Consider the following 6,000-nt stretch of genomic DNA (forward strand, 5'->3'; position numbering starts at 1 on the left):
TTAATGAACTGTACAAGAATGATTTGCTATCTAGCACTTACTACAAGGTAGCACCGGTAAAATTATATTGCAAGGTACTGACGTAACGTTTTTCATTTCACCTGTGTATAAAACAATTAGGTACAGCATACGATAATTTTTATATGGAGCTGACACTGATGTGTGGCATGCACAGCTGTTTCTAAGATGTAATGTTACTTTTATGAAGCTTAACTAGGGCGGACATCACTGAGCCTGTGAATTCAGCATTCATTCTGGACACGTTCGTGCGGATCGATGACTTCTCCTTGGCGGGGGAGACCAGCAGGCTTTGCTTTGATACAGGAGCCCTCCAGGCAGCAAGTAAGAAGTGCTACCGATTTGTTATCCTTCTAAACAGTCACTGTTGTCTACTGAAACATGCCCCTAGAAGTTATTGAGATCGTTAGCAAAGCCAGACCCATTCAGATTGGAACTGTTACGTACCTTTAGCAGGTGGAGAAAGCACACCCACAAGCGAGACTAGAATGAATGCTGAGTCCTTAAGCCTGCTCACACATACACACTAAAGACACTGATGTTGTATGCTGTAAATTTATAATATATCTCAAAAATAAAGTTTTTTTGATTTATTACAAGGTGTTCTGAAACGTCATTTTCAGAAGTAGCGGGGGTTTATGAACAATTTGGAGTTGGGTTCCTTGTACATGGAGACTGCTGGAGTTGTTTCTCAAGAAATAAGGTATTTTGTAGGGTTATTTATCAGCTATAACAGAACTTGAGGAGCAAATCCTGGTTCAATAACTGGTTTTGCACCTGGAAACTATTTCTCTTATTTCCCAGAACAAAGTTGCATTGGTAGGATTCATCACAAGGGCGACGTGAAACGAGATTTTAGTGATCCCCTGTGGTGGACTGATGCTATTTAAGAAGGATTTGTCTCAAACGCATTGGCTGATAAATTGGAATTTGCTTTCTCAATAAGGGAGCTCTCATTAAGGAGAATAGTTGGAGCAAACAGCAGCTGGCACTGCTGGGATGCAGCAACTTGCACACGACTGTACCAAAACGCTGTTCTCGCTTATGTGGCACCAGTGCTGCTGCTGCTCTCTGGCAATGAACTCTGAAGCTCCTCTGAGCTTTGCCCACGTGTTTGTGGTTGCCTTGGAGGCAACTGATTAAGAGTGTAAATGCGTGAGGTTTTTTCTCTAAAGACTAAGGTGGGGTTATTAGCATTTTTACACAATGTTCGGGGCAAGGGAGAGCACCTGCCAGCAGCCTGTTTGTTTAGCACATGTTCCAGCCACTTGTGAGGAGCTCAGAATAATTTTCATTATATCTTTTCATTATATCCTGTGAAAGACGGAGGATTGGAGCATGAGGCATCCAAGCCCTTGCTATTCGGTGCAGGCTTTGAATGCAGTGTTATTAAATGCAGGTATTCTGTTGGTGCCAGGTGGCCACTGACTTAAATTGCCTTCAGTGCACAAATTAGCAGCAGGCTCCAGGACACTTCAGGGTCCCTCTCTCCACTGATTTAAATTAAAACAAAAGCAAATAAACCTCTGCGAGCAGCCTGTGGTATATCATTAGGTAATGGTACTTGTGTACCGAAACTGGTGCAGCAGGTCTAGGCAGAAATCCACACCTTGCAAAATTAAAAAGTGCCTGCTATCTCAGCGACAAGACGGGCTGTAATTGGCACGGTGTTTGCAGGAGATGAGCTGCCTGCCTTCAGCACGGAGAGGTGTCACCTGCATTCCTGAGCAGTGATAAAGGGAATGCTCCTGCTGCTGTGGCCCGAGCGTTACCTCCAGCTCCCATCAAAGCCTCAGCCTGCACTGCAAAGGGAAGGTAAGTACAGGCTGCACCTGGCTGTGGAGATCCAGCTCGTTAGTGATGTCTCACCTTGCCAGCACCAACAGAATCGGTGTGGCAAGAGTTGTTCCAGTTTCCTCAGGGGTTGGTTACCGTAGCTTCTCCCAGCAAAGCAAGCTGTTCAGTGTCCTGGCTTTCCCTTCCATGCACACGCTATTCTCCCATGAACTGAAGGTCTGCAGGAAGGAGCAGAATGGTGTAAAACTACCTAGCTGGCTCCTCCAACCTACCTGCCTGCTCTGGCTTCCAGCAGGAACAGAAGGAAGCAGCAGCTGCTGCCCGTGTGAGCTCTGACAGCCTGGCAGCCCAGCGTGGTCAGATCAGGGCTGCAGCCCCCTCTGTACAGGGTGCAGCAATCTGGTAACTTGTTCTGCACTTGATCCTGATATTTTGTAGTGATCTTCCTGGAAAGGGGGAGTCTCCCAAAAGAAGCTGCAGCTGTGGAAGCTGCCGAGGATGTCTTGCTACATGGTGGTAGGTTTGGGGTAGAATAAATGGAGCTAATTCTTTTTTTCCTCTTCTGTTCTCATTACTCAAAACCTGAACTTGAAATGCAAGCCTTGCACTCGTGAGCTGAACACTGCTTCTGTAGTGTGGTCCTGGAAAATGGCTTGAAACAGGCAGGGCTCTGGCGTGCGTGTGTGCACGACAGCAGCGTTGGTGTAAGGCCCTGGGGGGTGACCTGAGAGTGCAGTGCCAGCCCTGGGTGTCCCGTGTCACCGGGAATCTGTCACTTGTGGAGGTGGGGGAGGGAGGCCAGTAACTCGAGATGTCCTGCACCAAAATAAACCTGGAGAGGTGGCCAGCACCCTCACGCCCAGGGTGTAAGCTTAGACGCGCAGCTGGGGAGCGGTGCCCAGGCGACAGACCTGGGCTCAGTGGCTCTGGCTGGGGTCCTGCATGGATCCTGCACCCAGGGCGCTGTACTGCCGCTTCCTGGGGCTGTCACGGGGAAGAGCTGCGCTCTCCAACAGGGTTTGTGAAATGCAGCCGGGCTGCTGATGCCACCGGTGGTTGCACAAGGAGCACGTTGGGACGCAGCACGTGGGAGCTGGTTGAGCTGGTTCAAGGCAAGGGCTCCATACCTGCTGCAGGCTTCGAACCTTGTGCTTGGTTTGATCCCTTCCCTCTCCTGATGGTGCTGTGAGCAGGGTGTCCTGAAGAAATTATTCATGGAAGACTTGTGGCACTTATTCATGGTGCAGTTACGTGGCTTTTATGAGCTGTAGCCTGGCATAAACCACACTCGTGTTAAAGCCAGCCTCCGTGTGCCCTCTGCCGAAGGGCTGCTCTGCAGGGAATGCGGGCCCGGCAGTCTCGTGCCCACGGCAGCTCCCACACGCCCAGGGTTTGGTTGAATTATTCAGCTCCTGCTCGTCGCTGTGGCACGCAGCAGCCCTTGGAAGAGCGCAGCTCGCAGTGCCGTGCTGTAGCTGCTGGCTGTGATGTGCCAGCTTGCAGCCTCCTCCCTCTGTCCACCTTGCACGAGGGCCGTGAGCATTTGGGACATCTCCTTGGACCTCTCCCTGGATTTCTTAGCATCGAGGGGCTGATTTTTGCTCCTTTCTGCATGGTCCTGGCAGAGGGGCAGCAGCCAGGCTGGCTGCGAGCCAGGCAGTGCAGGCTGCCGGCCCCGCACGGCCCCTCTGTGCGATGTGCAGGAAAAGGAAAATAGTTTGGGCCCTTCTACCTTATCCTTAGGAGGCCACCAGTTTCCAAGCTGCTGGCTCTGTCACAGCAGGCCCCTTCCATCTGTGTTTTCCCCTATATTCAAGCTTGTTGCCAGGCTGCAGGCGATGAATCACGGGCTGCTCGCCGCATTTACCTCGGCGCACGGCAGCGCTCGGCTCCCTCCCCGCTCCCACACGCAGACACCCTCCAAAGGGAGGGGAAAAAAGCACAAAACCCTATGAAATCTGTGCTCTGCACAATCCCACCACGTCCCTGCTTGGCACAGAGGTGCTCTCTTGCCCCGTTTGCAGCAGGACCGAGCCCCTGCGTGGTTTGGGGCTGTTTGTGCCTGGTGGTTTCCCTCCAGCCCAGCCGGACAGGGCGCTCCCCGTCCCCCAGCTCCGGGGTTCCCTGGTGCCGTCACTTCCTGATCCCAAGTCCATCGCCTCTCCGTGGGTTACCGCGGGCTCTATTTATAGCTTGCTGTGCTAAAAATAAAAGCTCTGGGCATTCGGTTCCCTGATCCTGGGCTTGTGCCAGGGCCACGTGGAGCCCCCCGGGAGGCGGCTGGGGGCTCAGCGCTGGCCCCGGGGCTGCTTGCGCAGTGATTGGGGAGTTTCATGGGGCTGTGGCATTTCTGGGATCGGTCGCTACTCTCACTGACCAGGGAATCTCTTGCGGGACTCTCATCTCGCTAAAAATATTTCAGTGTGTCATCGTGGGCTTGATCTACCAACGCCTGTAAGCGGGAGATAAGGAAGCAGCAGCGCTTCATTGCGTAACAAATCCCTGCATGGCACTACCAAAACACTCATGTTTCTGTCCAGATTTGCCTGGGGTGATGCCTAAACTCCCCTGTGTCTGTGCACAGGTAATATCTCTCCCTGATTTTAACTAATTTCCCAGTTACTGGTGAAGTTTAACTAGTTTCTAACCTGGCTGGCCAGCACTCAGCACATGGGTTTGGTACCCAACCGGGACGTCTCAGCACTGCGCTCAAGCACAAAGTGGAAAAGTGCTTTAATTTACTGCTTTTCAAAAATAGCTCTGTCCTATGAAACATCAGGGAGCAGCTGATCACGCTCTGCTGCCTCCTCTGTGTCCTTGTCCCGGGCACGGCCACTGCGGGGTGACACGGTGCTCGGGGTGCAGCAGGGGGGTGGCCCTGAGCCCCCCGGCTTTAAGTCATTTTGCTCTGTGGTTATTTAAGCCACCGCAAGAAAATAGGCAAAAATTATACAAAATAGAGGCTGAAACTGCCTCTCGCAGAGAGGGCTGTGATGGGGCCGGGTGGCACAGATGATGTCCTGCTCCACTTGCTGGGCTTTGCCCCCCAGGGCAGTGCTCAGCATCATTCACCACGGCAGGGTTGGGGCGTCATTTGGAGCCCCGTCCCCCTGCCCCTGGCTCCCAAATACCTGCCCTGCGCTCTGACACCAGGCGAAACCACTTCTAGGTGGGTTATTTTCTGATGCCCGGGGCCTGCTCGGTGCCAGCCCCTGCCCTGGGGCTTTGGGGCCGGGCAGCATTCAGCAGAGCAAAGCCCACACATGGGGGGCTCCGGGCCTCCCCCCATTACACCGATCTCCTGGAAATCACCAAACCCCGCACCCCGAGGGACCAGATATTCCCCCAGGATACCCCGCAGGCGGGCTGAATGTCTTCGTTGGACAAAGCGTTCCGGCTTTAACAAGCAAAACCAAGAGAGGAACATCTCCCCCCCCTCCCTGGCCCCCTCCTCGTCGCCTCTGATGTCAGCAGCACAGCTCCTGAGTCATCCCCCGGTTTCTGTGGCAACGGCAGCGATGCTGGGGAGCGGGGTGATGCTGGGGAGCGCGTCCACGCTGCCCCTGCCCCTGCCCTGCTCGGGGAGCAGAGGGGGCTGAGCCCCCCGGTGCTGAGCCCTCGGCCCCACCATGGGTTCCCACGCCACCAGCTGCCACCCGGAGCCCCCCAAAACCCCCAGGGCTGTGAGGATGCTGGCAAACGCCCCCGGTAAGTCAGCGCTGCCTGGGATTTAGCTGTCTGGGGGGCTTCTGGTGGGGTCTTACAGCTTCCACGTGGCTTTTCTGGTGGGGTGGGCAGCTGCATGCATGCACCCCAGGAACGTGGGGTGTCCTTCTGCGTGCTCCTGGCAGCCCCAGGGGTCTCGTGCCCCAAATCCCCAGGGCTGGGGGCGTATAGGTTGCTCTCGGGGGGAGCAGAGAGGCACGGAGCGGGGCTGGGGTCTGCACGGGGACCGTGGGGGTGCCACCAGTGCCTGATGGCCGGGGTCAGGGCACCGTGCAGTGGGACAGTGGGGTCACAAACCCCATGCTTACACCCCTGCCTGCTCAGAGCCGCGCTGCGCCTGGTAGGAAGTGTCTCCATAACCCCTGGCGTGTGCTAAATCCTCTGTACGTGATCAAAGGCACCACCTTGCTCCGGGTGTCTCCCCTGCGTGCCAGGCCAGGCAGCGGGGAGGGATGGGAC

Source organism: Netta rufina (assembly GCF_964035555.1).
Source record: "Netta rufina genome assembly, chromosome: 20".
Lineage (NCBI taxonomy): Eukaryota > Metazoa > Chordata > Aves > Anseriformes > Anatidae > Netta > Netta rufina.